The sequence below is a fragment of the Eumetopias jubatus genome, unplaced genomic scaffold (genome assembly GCF_037043125.1).
Source record: "Eumetopias jubatus isolate StellerSeaLion01/CBP00866 unplaced genomic scaffold, mEumJub1_p1.0 scaffold_14, whole genome shotgun sequence".
NCBI classification, from domain to species: domain Eukaryota; kingdom Metazoa; phylum Chordata; class Mammalia; order Carnivora; family Otariidae; genus Eumetopias; species Eumetopias jubatus.
The window spans coordinates 57,875,005-57,894,754 of record NW_028274820.1 but is presented as its reverse complement, the minus strand read 5'-3'; the positions used below and the strand labels follow the sequence as shown (position 1 = coordinate 57,894,754).

General features: G+C 36.5%; 1 protein-coding gene and 1 non-coding gene across 2 annotated transcripts in view; both read right to left on the bottom strand.

The window, feature by feature from the left end:
• PALS2 (protein associated with LIN7 2, MAGUK p55 family member) overlaps positions 1-19,750 on the bottom strand; it is a 79,814-nt gene that overhangs the window by 55,641 nt on the left and 4,423 nt on the right. The gene's annotated exons all lie outside the window — the stretch shown is intronic.
• Positions 16,947-17,050, bottom strand: LOC114221267 (U6 spliceosomal RNA). The gene has a single exon (XR_003611720.1). It is a non-coding gene; the product is annotated as a U6 spliceosomal RNA (small nuclear RNA).

The following is a 19,750-nucleotide window of genomic DNA, read 5'->3' as shown; positions in this document are numbered from 1 at the left end:
AGAGAGAGAATGAGAGATAGAGAGCATGAGAGGGAAGAGGGTCAGAAGGAGATGCAGACTCCCCGCTGAGCAGGGAGCCCGATGCGGGACTCGATCCTGGGACTCCAGGATCATGACATGAGCCGAAGGCAATTGCTTAACCAACTGAGCCACCCAGGCGCCCCTGGTTGTCTTCTTTTCCATAAAGAACACTTAAAAAGATACTACTTGAAAGTTTGATTCATTGAAACCAAATTTAATATTCCAATCAGAGGCAATATATAGATTTTTATAGTAAATGTTATCAAGCAATATAATAAATCTTGGCTTCTATTCCTATTCTAAAAGTCATGGAAAACTTGTTTTAATAACTAAACCATGAAAAAACTAAATAGGTCAGATGACAACTGAAAAAACACATTTCCTACCCAATAGAATTTCCTAATGACTTTCTGGTCTAGGCTCAAACTTTAGATGATACTGCTTATGCTTCATGAAAATAAATGATTACACATAATAAAAATTAAAAAATAGGAATGTAATCATTATATGGACTGCCATTAAAAAATAATAAAAATCATTTGGGGAGCACCAAATCCTAAAGCTACCATTTTTCCAATTTTGAAAATCAGCAAGATAAGTCAATTCAGGGAAGTCAGCTCTTGAACTGGACCTTGAAGGACTGTTTGATTTCACTAGGGGAGTGATCCCCTCGTGTCTCTTTATCTTAAGCCACTTTTTTTTTTTCTAAATCTCACCATCTTTTCCATGGAAAGTGGACCATGAATCACACTGTCACAGGAAACAAGTAGCCCTAATTTAGCCTTTAACAGTGGGAGTAAAACAGAGTTTTAAATTCAAACTGAAAATGAACACTAAGCAGTCTCCCTCTTTTAAGTGCTCTTTTTCTGATGAATGGTTGCTGTCTGATTTTGAAGGCAGGCAAAGCATAACTGTTAAGACTTAATGTATAAATGAAAGCATGTAAGAAGACAAATCTTGTATTTAATATATTAAGATCCATTTCTGTAAGTGCTCAGGAAAAACCCAAGTTTCAAGTAGTAATAGTATCAATTAAACTTTATCTGTACCTATAATTCTTTAGCTGTTATGTCTACCATAGAGTGGATCCTTCAAAGACAAACAGTCTGATTTTTAAAATGTGATTTTTTTCATTCAAATGTATTTTTTCTAGGTGACTCACAAGAATGAAATAAGTGTTTAAGTGGAAGAGGGGGCTATATATTAAGCAACATTTTTAAGAAACACCTCAGAAGAAAAAATTTTAAGTCATATGAAATGACGGAAGAAATTATAACTGTTACTAAACAAAGAAAAATGTCAAAAGACTAATTAAATGTATTTAGAGGAAGGAGTTTCTATTACATTTAGATAAGAAAAAAATTAGATAAGAAAAAAATTAAGATTAGAGAATGCCACAAAGAATGAAATGGGTGGGGAGACAAACCATAAGAGACTATGGACTCTGAAAAACAAACTGAGGGTTCTAGAGGGGAGGGCGGTGGGAGGATGGGTTAGCCTGGTGATGGGTATTAAAGAGGGCACGTATTGGATGGAGCACTGGGTGTTATACACAAAGAATGAATCATGGAACACTACATCAAAAACTAATGATGTAATGTATGGTGATTAACATAAAAAAAAAAAAGAAACTACACTATCTTTCTACATTTAGCCAAGATTGTGTTTATATACCATTCTCTGCAAAGAGGGAAGCAGACATCATTTGTGGAAACCTTTGTTCAAAAAACAGGAAAAAGAGTGGTGTTAAAGGTACTAAAATAGAAAAGTTTTTCCTTTCTTTGGTCTCTCTTTTGACTTGTGATGTTTTTTATTTGCTATTTAATGTTCTTCTAAGTAAAAACGTTTTCTTCGTTATTAAAAAAAAAAGAATGAAATGGGTAAATCTGCAACTTCATGAAAGTTTAATATAAGCCTAATAAGGATAAGATGATAAGGACACTCAACTTATATCATAAAATGATTATCACCATTGGAAAAAATCTAAAATAATGGACAAAACTAGCTATTAACTCTTAAAAACAAGCTAGAATTGCTTATTGCTTTAATACAAATATTTGCTGTTAACAAATACTTAATTTATCACTGTTAAGCTTGCAATACTCTATTACTCTTATGGTAGTATAAGAAAGTTTAAGGAAAGAAAAGAAGTAAAGAAACAACATTTATTGAGGGCTTTTTGTCTATGTGTCTGGAACTATATTCTTACTGCAGTGCAAGTGAGTGTGTGTATGTATTAAGCAAAGGTAGGTGTATTGTTATCCTCACCTTACAGACATAGATGCTGATGCAAAATAAGACAGAGTGATTTGCTTGAATCCACACTACTGATAAGTGGCAGTCAGGTAGTCTAATACCAAGGCTTGAATGCTTACCTACTAAAGCTTATTTGACTTCATCATTATACAGATAGCCATTGAAATATCATACTGTGGTTAATTATTCCATCTATTATATGATGCATTATTCTAACTCATTTAACTGTGAGATATGATCTCATTGACTGCTAGTTGATTTGTTGCTTGTTAGCATGCTCTTCTAGTCCAGATGTGTTATTAATTCTGTTCTACTGCATCTATCCCCACAGTTATTTTTATACTCCTGTGGTTCAGAATATCACCCATCCCTTCAACCTGCACTTACTTGGAGCAGTTCTGCTCCAAGTAAGAGCTATAAACACCACCTGTTTCTCCAGGAAAAAGATAATGACTGCCTTACAATTTTCAGGTACTAGGTCAATATATTTTCTATAATATCCTATGGTCATGTAATATATCAATTCAATTCAAGACACTGGGACAAGCAAAGAGAAAGAAATGATCACTGACTTGAGAACTCTAATATAGCTCCCTTTGTTTCTATGTTCATCTACCTTATTGCTCCCAAACTGGGTGAGGACACATGGGAATGTGGAAAGACCCAACAGAAAGAGGAAGTCAAGTAGGAGGGCAAAATTATATTATAAAAACAAACATACCCAAAGGTTTTTTCACATCAACTACACAGACTGGTGCTATAGTAGGAAAGAATCTCACTACACAATAAATTCTCAGGAAAAAAAAAAAAACAGGCTTTTTAGTGAAACTGCAGCTATAATTATATTAACATAGAAAGCCAATTTCTAAAATATAGTTGGGTTCTATTAAGATCAACTTTACTTTTTCCAAGAAAGCAAAAGCAGGTCCATATTTGTTAGTATGTAGGTTTTTAAGCTCTAAGATACTGTGAAAGAAGTTGGGACCTCTATTCATTTTAAAGTCGGAATTTATTTAGTAGCTTTTAAGAGGCAAGTGCCAACTTGAATTTAACTGATAAGACCAAAAAAAAAAGGCCAAAGGAAATACTGAAAATTGACCAGAAGGACAGATGAATCGTAAGCTCTTTGAATAAATGGGTCTTATTTCCTTTAAGAAAAGATACTATTAGAAAGCTAGCATAACTTAATAAAAACATATTCTACCTGCCACAAGTGGTTGAAAGAACATGCCATGACTGGTTTCGTAGAACACTTGGAACTGATACAAATATGGCCTAGCCTTCTTGTATGTCCACTTCTGAGAATCCTATTTACCACTGCACCTTAGAAAAATGAACTGCAGAGAAGAAAAAGTTCTTTCAGGACTTCTAGGTATTTCTTCTAGGCATAGTCCAACCATGCTTGCAAGCAAAAAAAAAAAAAAAGTTTAACAAGTTGTGGGCTATAACTAAAATGAGAAATACTATTATTTATTTTATTATATCTAATACTGTTATCGTTATGTGTAATAACCCTGCCTTTCCTCCTTAAAAGGACCAAAATATCATAAATTTTGTTTCTATCGTTGAATGTGGCTAAGTATGTGGTAGTTGCTCATTAAATGTTTCTTGAAAAAGCTAAGTAAATGGGAAATAAGTTTTGCTGTGGACAGAGTCATCCCCTTCTATTCTAGAGACTTTAGGAAGAGAAAGATCAAGAGAAGCCCACAGTCAAAAATAAATAAGAATTTGAGCAGAAAATAGAAATGAGCCGGTAATAGAAAAGTCGATTTCTATTTTGCCTCTGCATACATTATATCAAAGAAAATGGGCTTTGTTCTGAACAAAAAAATGGATGAAATAAGTATAAATAAATTAGAATTGAATTCTCTAATGAATAAAGAACTTGTCAGAAATCTGGTTAACAAAAGGAGTTCAAATTCTTAGATGAGATAAATTATATATCGAAGTACTCAGGGAGCTTCTAAATAACACTGCCAATCCACTCTTAGTTATCTGTAGAAAAAGAGAACCACGCAGATGCCAAAAAAACTAGAAATGGGAATCTGTTATACTTTTTAAAATGAGAAAGACCTTTTTTCTTTTTTTTAAACCGGCTTTAACAATATTCCGAGAAAATATAAAAGAATACTTTTTATAATCTCTGAGTGGGAAAGACCTTTCTAACTTATGGTGCAAAATCTGGAAGCTATAAATTAAACAAAAAAGGCCCAATAAAATTGACTACATTTAAAATATTAAATTTCTTCTTGTCAAAAATCAGCAAAGTCAAAATACAAATGACAAACTAGGGTTAAAATAGTTACAAATCATATTGAAAGACAAAAGACTAATTTTCTTATACATAAAGGACTTCTTTTACTTATTAGAGCAGGAGAAAGAGTGAGAGAGAGAGTGCAAGCACTAGCAGGGGGAAAGAAGAGGGACAAGCACACTCCCTGGTGAGTGGGGAGCCTGACGTGGGGCTCGACCCCAGGATCCTGAGATCATGACCTAAGGCAAAGTCAGATGCTTAACTGACTGAGCCACTGAGGCACCCCTACATAAAGTATTTCTCTAAACCAATAAGAAAAAGATCAACACATAGAGAGAAATAGGCAAATAATATGAACAAGAAATACACAGAAAAGGAAATTCAAATACCTCTTAAAGATAAGAAAAGATACACAACTACCTTCATGATAAGAAGTACAAACTGAAATTATGGTACAATATTCTTTTTTTTTTTTTTAATTAGATTGGCAAGGATAAAATTTCTGATAACATACCATGTTGGAGAGAATAGAGTAAAAGACAGACATTCTCACATCTTTTTTCTGGTGAAAACAGACTAGTGAGCAAAATACACATTCATCTGAAGCTCACATGGAACATCTACCAAGACAAACCACAGTATGGGCCATAAAACATCTTAAAAAAGTTTATAAGAGATAGAAGGAGCAAGATGGCGGAGGAGTAGGAGACCTAAAGCTCCTCTGGTCCCAGGAATTCAGCTAGATAGGGATCAAACCATTCTGAACACCTACAAACTAAACAGGAGATTGAAGAAAAGAATAGCAGCAACTCTCTGAACAGAAAAGCGACCACTTTCTGGAAGGTAGGATGTGTGGAGAAGTGAATCTGAGGCAATATTCGGGAAGACAGACCACGGGGCAGGGGACCTCCATCAGCCAATACCGGCAAGTGACAGAGTAGCGGAGCACAAAATCGGAACTTTTAGAAGTCGGCTCCACTGAGGGACATCACTGCAGTGGCTAAGCAGGTGGAACCCTTGCTGGGACAGTGTGGTCTCAGGACCCTCAGGGTCACAGAAACACCGGGGGTGCCTAAATGCGGCAGAGCTCCAAGGTATCAGAGTGGGGAAGCCGGCTGCAGAGATGGAGCCGAGGAGCGGGCTCTCAGTTCCGGGCTGCCATAAACCATGATCCACGGCACAGTCGGGCCACTGCTCTTTCAGCAGGGACCCAACAAGCTGCAGAACCGGGGAGACTCCCCTTCCTCTCCGGGGAGGAGTGGCACGGGAGCTCACTGCAGGAATCTGCTGGGTTTGGAGACTCCACATGGAGTCGTACGCCAGAGATAGAACGCTAGGTCACAGGCCGGGTGAGCATGGAGTGCAGCCGGAGACCAGGGAGATGGGAGTGACTGACTGCTTTTCTCTGGGGGCTCACTGAGGAGTGGGGTCCTGAGTTCTCGGTTCCTCCCAGGCGGAGATTGGGAGGCCGCCATTTTCACTCTCTTCCTCCAAACCTGGATGGAAAACTTCCAGGGAACAAAAGCTACCCGAGAGCAAACCCAAGCAGATTACTTAGCCTGGCCCCAGGCAAGGGTGGGGCAATTCTGCCTCCGGCAAAGACATTTGAGAATCAACTGCAATAGGCCCCTCCCCCAGAAGATCAGCAAGAACAGCCAGCCAAGACCAAGTTTACCAATCAATGAGAATGGCAGAACTGCAACACTAGGGGAATACAGCACATAAAATTCATGGTTTTTTTCCCCATGATTCTTTAGTCTTTCCCAAAGTTAATTTTTTAAATTATTTTTTCCTTTTTCTATTTTTTTTAATTATTCTTTTTCCCTTTTCCAACCAACATCTTATCAATCCCTTTTTAAAAAATCTTTTTTTTCATTTTTAGCATCATATTCTAACCCTTCATTATAGTTAACCTTATTTTTGGTATACATACAAGCTGTTCTCTCTTTAAAATTTTGGGATACAGTTTCTTCTAACAGACCCAAATTTTCCTTAAATCTCTAGTATATGGTCTTTGTTGTAGTCTCCTGCCTGATCACATTCTCTCTTTTTTTATTTTTTAAATTTCTCTTCTTTCTTTTTTCAACCAACTTCTTATCAATTCCTTTTATAAAGTCTTTTATGATTTTCATCTTTAGAGTCATATTCCATCTCTTCATCATTATTTACCCTTATTTTTGTACATATATAAGTTTTTCTTTCTTTGAAATTTTGGGAGGCAGTTTCTTCTAACAGACCAAAATATGCCCAAAATCTAGTGTGTGGCACTGTTCTATTCACCAGCCTGATCATACTTGATATTCTTTTTCTTTTTTCTCGGTTTTCTCTTTTTTTTTTTCGTTCTTTCTTTCCCTTTCTTTCCCCCCGGTTTCAGGTCTCTTCTGATTTGTTTAGTGTATATTTTTCTGGGATCGTTATTACCCTGTTAGCATTTTGTTCTCTCATTCATTTATTCTCCTCTGGACAAAATGACAAGATGGAAAAACTAACCTCAAAAAAAAAGAACAAGAGGCAGTACCGACTGCCAGGGACCTAATCAATATGGACATTAGTAAGATGTCAGAACTAAAGTTCAGAACGACGATTATAAAGATACTAGCTGGGCTTGAAAAAAGCATGGAAGATACTAGAGAAACCCTTTCTGGAGAAATAAAAGAACTAAAATCTAACCAAGTCGAAAACAAAAAGGCTATTAATGGGTGCAATAAAAAATGGAGGTTCTAACTGCTAGGATAAATGAGGCAAAAGAGAGAATTAGTGATATAGAAGACCAAGTGATGGAGAATAAAGAAGCTGAGAAAAACAGAGATAAACAACTACTGGATCACGACGGCAGAACTTGAGAGATAAGTGTGATACCATAAGATGAAACAATATTAGAATAATTGGGATCCCAGAAGAAGAAAGAGAGAGGGGGGCAGAAGGTATACTGGAGCAAATTATAGCAGAGAACTTCCCTAATGTGGGGAAGGAAACAGGCATCAAAATCCAGGAGGCACAGAGAACCCCCCTCAAAATCAATATAAACAAGTCAACACCCCGACATCTAATAGTAAAACTTACAAGTCTCAGAGACAAAGAGAAAATCCTGAAAGAAGCTCAGGACAAGAGATCTGTAACCTACAATGGCAGAAACATTAAACTGGCAAGAGACCTATCCACAGAGACCTGGCAGGCCAGAAAGGACTGGCATGATACATTCAGAGCACTAAACAAGAAAAATATGCAGCCAAGAACACTACATCCAGCTAGGCTGTCATTGAAAATACAGAGATAAAAAGCTTCCAGGACAAACAAAAACTAAAAGAATTTGCAAACACGAAACCAGCCCTCCAAGAAATATTGAAAGGGGTCCTCTAAGCAAAAAGAGAACCTAAAAGTAACATAGACCAGAAAGGAATTACAGACAATATACGGTAACAGTCACCCTACAGGCAACAGAATGGCACTAAATTCATCTTTTAATAGTTACCCTGAATGTAAATGGGCTAAATGCCCAATAAAAGACACAGGGTATCAGACTGGATTAAAAAACAAGACCAATCAATATGCTGTCTGCAAGAGACTCATTTTAGACCCAAAGATGCCTCCAGATTGAAAGTGAGGGGGTGGAAAACCATTTACCATGCTAATGGACACCAAAAGAAAGCTTGGGTGGCAATTCTTATATCAGACAAATTAGATTTTAAACCAAAGACTATAATAAGAGATGAGGAAGGACACTATATCCAATTAAAGGGTCTATCCAACAAGATGATCTAACAATTGTACATATCTATGCCCCTAACATGGGAGCAGCCAATTTTTTAAGCCAGTTAATAACAAAATCAAAGAAACACATCGACAATTATACAATAATAGTAGGGGACTTTAACACCCCACTCACTGAAATGGACAGATCGTCTAAGCAAAAGATCAACAAAGAAAGACTTTAAATGACACACTGGACCAAATGGACTTCACAGATATATTTAGAACATTCCATCCCAAAGCAACAGAATACACATTCTTCTCTAGTGCCCATGGAACATTCTCCAGAAGAGAGCACATCCTAGGCCACAAATCAGGTCTCAACCGGTACCAAAAGATAGGGATCATTCCCTGCATATTTTCAGACCACAATGCTTTGAAGCTAGAACTCAATCACAAGAGGAAAGTCGGAAAGAACTCAAATCCATGGAGGCTAAAGAGCATCCTACTAAAGAATGAATGGGTCAACCAGGAAATTAAAGAATTAAAAAAATTCATGCAAACAAATGAAAATGAAAACACAACTGTTCAAAATCTTTGGGATGCAGAAAAGACAGTCCTAAGGGGAAAGTATATAGCAATACAAGCCTTTCTCAAGAAACAAGAAAGGTCTCAAATACACAACTTAACCCTACACCTAAAGGAGCTAGAGAAAAAACAGCAAATAAAGGCTAAACCCAGCAGGAGAAGAGAAATAATAAAGATCAGAGCAGAAATCAATGAAATAGAAACCAAAAGAACAGTAGAACAGATCAACGAAACTAGGAGCTGGTTCTTTGAAAGAATAAGATTGATAAACTCCTGGCCAGACTTATCAAAAAGAGAAAGGATCCAAATAAATAAAACCATGAATGAAAGAGGGGAGATCACAACCCACACCGAAGAAATGCAAATAATTATAAAAACATATTAATAGCAACTATATACCAACAAATCATACAATATGGAAGGAATGGATGCATTCCTACAGATGTATAAACTACCAAAACTGAACCAGGAAAAAATAGAAAACTTGAACAGACCCATAGTAGCAAGGAAATTGAAGCAGTAATCAAAAAATCTCCCAACAAACAACAGACCAGGGCCAGATGGTTTCCCAGGGGAATTCTACCAAACATTTAAAGAAGAATTAATACCTATTCTTCTGAAACTGTTCCAAAAAATAGAAATGGAAAGAAAACTTCCAAACTCATTTTATGAGGCCAGCATTACCTTGATCCCAAAATCAGAAAAAAGACCCCCATCAAAAAGGAGAATTACAGACCAATATCCCTGATAAACATGGATGCAAAAATTCTCACCAAAATACTAGCCAATAGGATCCAACAATACATTAAAAGGATTATCCACCATGACCAAGTGGGATTTATTCCTGAGCTGCAAGGTTGGTTCAACATCCACAAATCAATGTGATACAATACATTCATAAAAGAAAGAACAAGAACCATATGATCCTGTCAGTAGATGCAGAAAAAGCATTTGACAAAGTACAGCATCCTTTCTTGATCAAAACTCTTCAGAGTATAGGGATAGAGGGTACATACCTCAATATCATAAAAGCTATCTATGAAAAGCCCACAGCAAATATCATTCTCAATGGGCAAAAACTGAGACCTTTCCCCCTAAGGTCAGGAACATGGCAGGGATGTCCACTAACACCACTGTTATTCAACATAGTAGTAGAAGTCCTAGCCACAGCAATCAGACAACAAAAAGAAACAAAAGGCATCCAAATCGGCAAAGAAGTCAAACACTCACTCTTTGCAGATGATATATTTTATGTGGAAAACCCAAAAGACTCCACCCCAAAACTGCTAGAACTCATACAGGGATTCAGTAAAGTGGCAGGATATAAAAATCAATGCACATAAATCAGTGGCATTCCTACACACCACCACCAAGACAGAAGAAAGAGAAATTAAGTAGTCGATCCCATTGACAATTGCACCCAAAACCATAAGATACCTAAGAATAAATCTAACAGAAGAGGCAAAGGATCTGTACTCAGAAAACTATAAAATACTCATGAAAGAAATTGAGGAAGACACAAAGAAAGGGAAAAACGTTCCATGCTCATGGACTGGAAGAACAAATATTGTGAAGATGTCAATGCTACCTAGAGCAATCTACACATTTAATGCAATCCCTATCAAAGTACCATCAACTTTTTTCAAAGAAATGGAACAAATAATCCTAAAATTTGTATGGAACCAGAAAAGACCCTGAATAGCCAGAGGAATGTTGAAAAGAAAAGAAAAGCTGGTGGCATCACAATTCTGGACTTCAAGCTCTATTACCAAGCTGTAATCATCAAGACAGTATGGTACTTGCACAATAACAGACATATAGATCAATGGAACAGAATAAAGAGCCAGAAAGGACCCTCAACTCTATGGTCAACTAATCTTCGACAAAGCAGGAAAGAATGTCCAATGGAAAAAAGATGGTCTCTTCAACAAATGGTGTTGGGAAAATTGGACAGCCACATGCAGAACAATGAAACTGGACCCTTTCCTTACCCCCCACACAAAAATAGACTCAAAATGGATGAAAGACCTCAATGTGAGACAGAAGTCCATCAAAATCCTAGAGGAGAACACAGGCAGCAACCTCTTCGACCTCAGCTGCAGTAACTTCTTCCTAGAAACATGGCCAAAGGCAAGGGAAGCAAGGGCAAAAAGGAACTATTGGGACTTCATCAAGATAAAAAGCTTTTGCACAGCAAAGGAAACAGTCAACAAAACCAAAAGACAACCGACAGAATGGGAGAAGATATTTGCAAATGACATATCAGATAAAGGGCTAGTATCCAAAATCTATAAAGAACTTATCAAACTCAACACCCAAAGAACAAATAATCCAATCAAGAAATGGGCAGAAGACATGAACAGACATTTTTCCAAAGAAGACATCCAAATGGCCAACAGATACATGAAAAAGTGCTCAACATTGCTCGGCATCAGGGAAATCCAAATCAAAACCTCAATGAGATACCACCTCACACCAGTCAGAATGGCTAAAATTAACAAGTCAGGAAATGACAGGTGTTGGCGAGGATGCAGAGAAAGGGGAACCCTCCTATGCTGTTGGTGGGAATGCAAGCTGTTGCAGACACTCTGGAAAACAAGTATGAAGGCTTCTCAAAAAGTTGAAAATAGAGCTACCGTATGAACCAGCAATTGCACTACTGGTAGTTACCCCAAAGATACAAATGTAGTGATCCGAAGGGGTATGTGCACCCCGATGTTTATAGCAGCAATGTCCACAATAGCCAAACTATGGAAAGAGTCAAGATGTCCATCGACAGATGAATGGATAAAGAAGATGTGGTGTATATATACAATGGAATATTATGCAGCCATCAAAAAAAACCCCAAAATCTTGCCATTTGCAACGACATGGATGGAACTAGAGGGTATTATGCTAAGCGAAATAAGTCAATCAGAGAAAGACATGTATCATATGATCTCACTGATACGTGGAATTCTTAATCTCAGGAAACAAACTGAGGGTTGCTGGAGTGCTGGGGTGTGGGAGGGATGGTGGCTGGGCGATAGACATTGGGGAGGGTATGTGCTATGGTGAGCACTGTGAATTGTGTTAAGACTGTTGAATCACAGACCTCTACCTCTGAAACAAATAATACATTAGATGTTAAAAAGAAAAAAAAAGAAAAAGAAAATAGTAGGAAGGGAAAAATGAAGGGGGGGAATCGGTGGGGGAGATGAACCATGAGAGACTATGGACTCTGAGAAACAAACCGAGGGTTCTAGAGGGGAGGGGGTGGGGGGGTGGGTTAGCCTGGTGATGGGTATTAAAGAGGGCATGTACTGAATGGAGCACTGGGTGTTATATGCAAACAACGAATCATGGTACACTGTATCAAGAACTAATGATGTAATGTATAGTGATTAACATAACATAATAAAATAAAATTTAAAAAAAAGTTTATAAGAATAAAAATCCCTGCTAAGCAGGGAGCCAGATGCGGGGCTTGAGCCCAGAACCCTGGGATCATGACCTGAGCTGAAGGCAGACACTAAACTGACTGAGCTGCCCAGGCGCCCCCAAAGCAACAAATTTCTAAGAATACATGGGACAAAGTAGTCTTCTTAAGAAAAATTTAAAAATATGTGATCCGGGGCACCTGGGTGGCTCAGCCATTAAGCGTCTGCCTTCGGCTCAGGTCATGATCCCAGGGTCCTGGGACTGAGCCCTGCATCGGGCTCCCTGCTCGGCGGGAAGGCTGCTTCTCCCTCTCCCACTCGCCCTGCTTGTGTTCCCTCTCTTGCTGTTTCTCTGTCAAATAAATAAAAGAAATCTTTAAAAAAAAAAGATGTGACCCAAATGAAAATACAACTTACCAAATTTTGTGGGATGGAGCAAAAGCAGTGTTTAAAGGGTAATTTATAGCACTGAATGTAAAGTTAGAAAAGAAAAAAGACCTAAAATCAATAATCTAAACTTAGATCTTAAAAAGTCAAAAGAGCAAATTAAATTGAGAGTAAGTAGAAGAAAAGAAATAATGGAATTTAAAGTAAAACCCAATGAAAGTGAAACCAGGATGTCAATAAAAGTTAATGAAACCAAAAGCTGGTTCTTTGAAAAGATTAAAATTGATAAACTTCTTGCTAGGTTGATTAACAAAAAAGAGAAGACTGTCAGGTAAAAGCATCCATCTTTACAAAAAAAAGAAAAAGAAAAGAGAGAAGACGGAGATTTAGTAATAACAGAAATGAAAGGGGAACCATCACTACTGATGCTATAGACATTAAAGAATAATAAAAGAATACCATGAACAATTCTATGCCCACAAATTTGATAACCTAGAGCGCCTGGGTGGCTCAGTCGTTAAGCGTCTGCCTTCGGCTCAGGTCATGATCCCAGGGTCCTGGGATCGAGTCCCACATCGGGTTCCCTGCTCAGCAGAAAGCCTGCTTCTCCCTCTCCCACTCCCCCTGCTTGTGTTCCTGCTCTCACTGTGTCTCTCTGTCAAATAAATAAATAAAATCTTAAAAAAAAAAAAACAAATTTGATAACCTATATGAAACGGACCAATTCCTTTACATATACAATCCACTAAAACTCACAAAAGGAGATACAGATAACCTGAAGAGTACTATATCTGTTAAAGAAATTAAATCAATAATTAATAACCTTCCCAAACAGAAAGCACACAGGAACTTACTGGTATATTCTACCAAACATTTAAGGAAGAAATTATACCAATTCTTTACAATCTCTTCCAGGAGATAGAGGAAACATTTCTTAACTCATTCTATAGGGACAGCATTACTCTAATGCCAATACTGGACAAAAACATTACATGTCATTATACATTTGTTAAAACCCATAGACACACATATACAACACAAAGTATGAACACTGATGTTAACTATGGACTTAGGTTAATAAAGTTTTAAATTTACAAAAAAATTGAGCAGAAAGTACAGAGAATTTCCATGTATCTGCCTCACCCCAGTTTCTCTTATTTACATCTTGCATTAGTATGATACATTTGTTATAATTAATAAGCCAATATGATACACTATTATTAACTAAAGACTATAGTTTACATCAAGATCCCCTCTAAATGTTGTACAGTTCCATGGATTTTGACAAATGCACCTTTACAGTATCATACAGAATAGTCCCATGGCCCCAAAAATGCTCCAGGATTCATCTATTCATCCCTCTCTTGTACTCCCCCAAAACCCTGGCAACTACTGGTTCTTTTGTACTGTCTATAACTTTTGCTTTTCCCAGAATGCAATGTAGTTGGAATCATATGGTGTATACCTTTTCCAGCATGGTTTCTTTCATCTAGCAATATGTATTTATGGTTCCTCCATATTGTTGTGAAGCTTGATAGCTCATTTCTTTTTATTGCTGAATAATATTCCATTGTATGGATGTATCACTTTATCTTTGCTCCTATTAAAAATCATGGTTTGCTTCCAAGTTTTGACAATTATGAATAAATATGCTATAAACATTCCCATGTAGATTTCTGTGTGGACATAAATTATCAACTCCCTTGGGTAACTATCAAGGAGTACAATTGCTAGATTGTATGGTAATACTATGTTAACTTTGTAAAAAACTGTAAGAAAGTGTCTTCCAAAGTAGTTGTACTATTTAATTGCTACCAGCAATGAATGAACAACTTCCTTTTTAGGGTACAGGCCTCCTCAGAGATATTGCAGGTTCAGTTCCAGACCACCAAAATAAAGTGAACACTGCAAAAAGGGAATATTGCAATAAAGTCAGTCAAATGAAATTTTTGTTTTTTCCAGTGCATATAAAGTTATGTTTACACTACAGGGTAGTCTAGTAAGTGTGCAGTAACATTGCGTCTGAAAAACAATGTATATACCTTAATTAAAAATTACCTTATTGCTAAGAACTGCTAACCATCATCTGAGCTTTTGGCAAGTCATAACCTTTTTGCTTTAAGAGGGTCGCACCTCAATGTTGATGGCTGTTAACTGATCAGGGTGGTGTTGCTGAAGGCCTGGGTGGCTGTGGCAATTTCTTAAAATAAGACAATGAAGTCTGCTGCATCAATGGACTCTTCCTTTTATGAACAATTGCCTTGTAGCAGGAGATTCTGTTTGATGGTTTTTCCCCAACAGTAGAACTTCTGTCAAAATTTAGAGTCAATCTTCTCAAACCCTGCCACTGCATTATCAACTAAGTTTATGTAACATTCCAAATCCACTGCTGTCATTTCAACAATCTTCATAGCATCTTCATGAAGAACAGATTCCATCTTAAGAAATCACTGTCTTTGCTCACCCACTAGAAACAACTCCTTGTTTGGGGCAATGGGTGGTTGAGTTGGTTAAGTGCCCAACTCTTGATTTCAGCTCAGGTCATGATCTTAGGATCGTGAGGTTGAACCCTGTGTCAGGCTCGCACTCAGCATGGAGTCTGCTTAAGAGTCTCCCCCTCTGCCCCTCCCCCATCTGTTCATGAGCACACACACTCTCTCTTAAAAACAAAAAACACAAAAAAAACTCCTCACCCATTAAAAGGTTTACTATGAGATTGCAATTCAAATATTATCATGAAAAAGTGGAAATATTGTGAGAATTACCAAAATGTGACACAGAAACATGAAGTGAGCAAATGCTGCTGGAAAAATGGTAGTGATAGATCAGCTCAATGCAGGGTTGCCACAAACCTTCAACTAAAAAAAAAAAACAAACAAAAAAACACATACACACACACAAAAACACCAAAAAACCATAGTATTTCACAATGCAATAAAGAGAAGCACAATAAAATGAAGTATGCCTGTGTATGTTTTGCAAATATTTTCCCCCAAACTGCAGCTTGCCTTTTCATTTTCTTAATGGTGTCTTTTAAAGTAGAAAGTTTTAAATTTTGATAAAATCTAATCAAAGTTTTCATTATGCTTCACGCTTTTTATGTCTTATTTAAGAAGTCTTTCTCTAACGCAAAGTTGCAAAGTTTTTCCTTATGTATTCTTTTAAAAGTTTTAAAATTTTAGCTTACTTTTAGATCTATGATCTATTTTGAAGTAATTTTTGTTTATGAGGTAAAAGATGTTCATTTTTTATGCATATAAATACTCAATTGTTCCAGCAACATTTATTGAAAGGACTATCATTTCTTCATTGAATTACCATGGTGCTATTAATAAAAACCAGTTGACCATACATACATTGGTCTCTTTCTGGGCTCTATTCTGTGCCACTGATCTATAAGCCAATACTACAGTGTTTTCTTTACTATAGGGTAATAGTAATCCTTGAAATCAGGCTGTGCAGAGCATCAAGTTTTCTTATTTTTCACAACTGTTTTGGTTAGTCTAGGTCCTTCATAAATTTCAGTATCAATATGTCAGCCTGAAATTTTGACTGGATTCTGCTGAATCTATAGATCAGTTTGGGGAGATCCGACAATGTTAACAGTACTGAGCCTTCCAAACCCTGTATGTATGTATGCCTCTAATTTCAGCAATTTTTTTTCTTTTAGTTTCCAGTGTATAGGTCTAGCACATATTGTTAAATTGACCCCCATTTCTTTAACTAGTATATAAAAATACAATTGATTTATGTAGATTGATCTTGTATCTTAGGACCTTGCTACACTCACACTTGTTAGTTCTAGATTTGTTTGTTTTTCTTCCTTTTGATAGATTCTTAGGATTTTCAATATAAACAATAATGTCATCTTTGAATAAAGATAGTTTATTTTTTCTTCTTCAATCTGTATGCCTTTTATTTATCTACTTTTCCTTGCCTTTTTGCACTGGCTAGTACCCCCAGGTACAAAAGTGAATGGAAATGATGAAGGTTGAACAGAAGTGATCACAGAAAGAAAGCATTTTATCTTCCACCATGAATTATGATGTTAACTGCAGTTTTTTAATAGATGTCCATCAGGTTGAGGCAATTTCCTTCTAAGTTTACCAAGTTTTTATCAAGAATGAATGTTCAATTTTGTAAAATGCTTCTCCTGCGACTATTAGCATAATCACATGACTTTTATCATAGCAACAAAATGGTGACATTTATTGGTTTTCTTTTTTATTTTATTATGTTAATCACCATACATTACATCATTAGTTTTTGATGTAGTAGTGTTCCATGATTCATTGTTTGCGTATAACACCCAGTGCGCCGTTTGGTACGTGAAAAATATGGAACGCTTCACGAATCTGCGCGTCATCCTTGCACAGAGGCCATGCTAATCTCTGTATCATTCCAATTTTAGTAAATGTGCTGCCGAAGCGAGCGCCATTTATTGGTTTTCAAATATTAAGGCAGTCTTGCATTTTTTGAGACAAAACTTACTTGATAATGGAGTATTATCCTTTTTGTATGTTGCTGGATTTGATTTGCTAGTATTATCTTAAGAACTTGAAGTCTATGTTCATGAGGGATACTATTTTGCAGTTTTCCTTTCTTGAAATGTCCATAACTGGCTTTGCTATCAGGGTAACACTAAGCCTCATGAAATAGTAAATGTTTCTTTCTCTTCCTCTTTTTCTGGAAGAAATCAAGTGGAACTACAAATATTCGGTTTAAAAGAAATACAGAGCTATTCAGGTTGTCTCTTCCTATGTAGGCTTTAGTAGTTTGTGTCTTTTAAAGAATTAGTCAATTTCATCTAAGTTGTCATATCTATTGTCATAAAGTTGTTCATAATATTTATTACTCTTGCAATGTCTGTTGGATTTGTAGTGATGTCCTCTCATTTCTGATACTGGTAATTTGGGTCTAGCTACAGGATTACTGACTTTATTGATATATTTTAAGTTATAATGACTTTGTCAAATGCCTTTTATATGTTTAGTCTTATCTTTTTTACTTCTTTCTGCTTATTTTGAATTTAATTTGCTTTTCTTTTTCAATTTTCTCAAGGTGAACACTTAGATGACTGATTTACAATATTGTTCTTTTCTAATAAAGGCATTTTCCTCCAAGCATTGCTTTGACATATATTTTCATTTTCACTCAATTCAAAACTTTTTTTTTCTGTTTCTTCGTGATTTATTCCCTGCCCTGATTTAGAAGTATGTTGTTTAATTTCCAGATACTTGGGGATTTTTCAAATAACTGTTATTGAATTTTAGTTTAATTCTGCTTTAATTTCACAGGTCTGCTATAACAAGCTGGGGTGAATCTGCCCAATGTACTGTGTAGTATGAGGACTCTCGACTCTGTAGTGGGAATGCAAACTATTCTCCATATTTTGTGATCTCTGGGAATTGTTTGGCCTACTGTGCTTTCCAGAGGATCCTCTCTAGAACTCTAGAGGCCTACTTCATATATATATATATATACACATCAGTGCTCAGCCAAAGATTTGAGGGCAGATCTCCAGAGACCTGCGTTCAGCTTCCTCCTCCTTGATATTTTGCCACAAAAATTCCAGTCATCTCCATCTCCCCAAATCCCGACCTCTATGAAGATGGCTGGCCTGTATTTCCTTTCTTTACTGCAGCCTGAAAACTATCCTCAATTTTATAATGCTCACTTTATTTGTTTCCTTTCTGTCAGGGATCATGGTCCTGTGCTGCTTTCTATCCCATGTCTAAAGATGGTTTCCCTTCCTATCCCATATTTTGCTAATTTGTGATGGTAACTCAAGACTATTTTTTCTTCCTTATGTCTTGGGTGAACTTTATTCATTCTTGTAACTTTACTTTTTGTGGTACCCTAGAGATTTCAGTATGCATCCCTGACTTTTTATACACTGTAAGCCATTTTTTTTTTTTTTTTGCCACTTCCTGACCAACAAAAGAACCTTACAATTGTTTGACTCATTAAGTCACTCCCTCCTTTTAGGCTATCATCTTCATATATTTCACTTTTATACATGTTATAAATGCCCCAAGACATTGTTATTATTTCATTTTAAAAGTCAATATTAGGGCGCCTGGGTGGCTCAGTTGGTTAAGCGACTGCTTCGGCTCAGGTGATGATCCTGGAGTCCCAGGATCGAGTCCCACATCGGGCTCCCTGCTCAGCAGGGAGTCTGCTTCTGCCTCTGATCCTCCCCACCTCGTGTTCTCTTTCTCTCTCTCTCTCTCTCAGATAAATAAAATCTTTTAAAAAAAGTCAATATTATATTTACCATTACTATCCCTTTCCTTTGTCATTCTCTCTGCCAGAAAAACTTCCTTTTGCATTTCTTATAGAGTAAATGGAGATTATTTTTCTCAGATTTCGTTTGTCTAAAAGTAAAAATCTTTATTTTGCTTTCATTTTTGAAGGTATTTTTGCCAGAAGGGTAATTCAAGTTTAGCAGTGTTTTTCTTTCAAAACTTTATAATGATCTCAGGGCACTCTGTTTTGACATATATAGTTCCTGTTTTATTGCTAACCATTAGTCTTATAGTTTCTCTTTAAAAGTATTCTCTGGTTAATTTACAAATATTCACTCTGTCTCGGATTTTCAGGAACCTGACTATGTTGTTCCAAATGACGTTTTTCTTTATATTTCTCTTGCAGGAGGGTTCACTTTGCTTCTTGGATCATCAGTTGATGCTGTTCATCAGTTTTGAAAATTTTTGCCTACTGTATCTTCAACTATTTCTTCTGTCCCATTTCCCCCTTTTCTCTTTCTGGGATACCAATTACATGTATATCAAACCTTTTGAAGTATTCCTCCTATTCTCTCTCCTTTATTTTTCATACTTGTTACTGATTTTCAGTTTGGATACTTACTACTGGACTGTTTTTGAATTCATGGATCCCCTTCTCTGCAATGTTTAATCTATTAACCCCATCAAATGAGCTTTTAATTCAGATATATTTTTGAGTCCTTGAGTATTCATTTCATTGTTTTTTAAAGTATAACTAAGATAGTGTTACATTAATTACAGGTATACATTGATTTAACAAATCTACACATTACTCAGTGCTCACCATAAGTACAGTCATCACCTGTCATTATACATTATTTCAATATCATTGACTATATTGCCTAAGC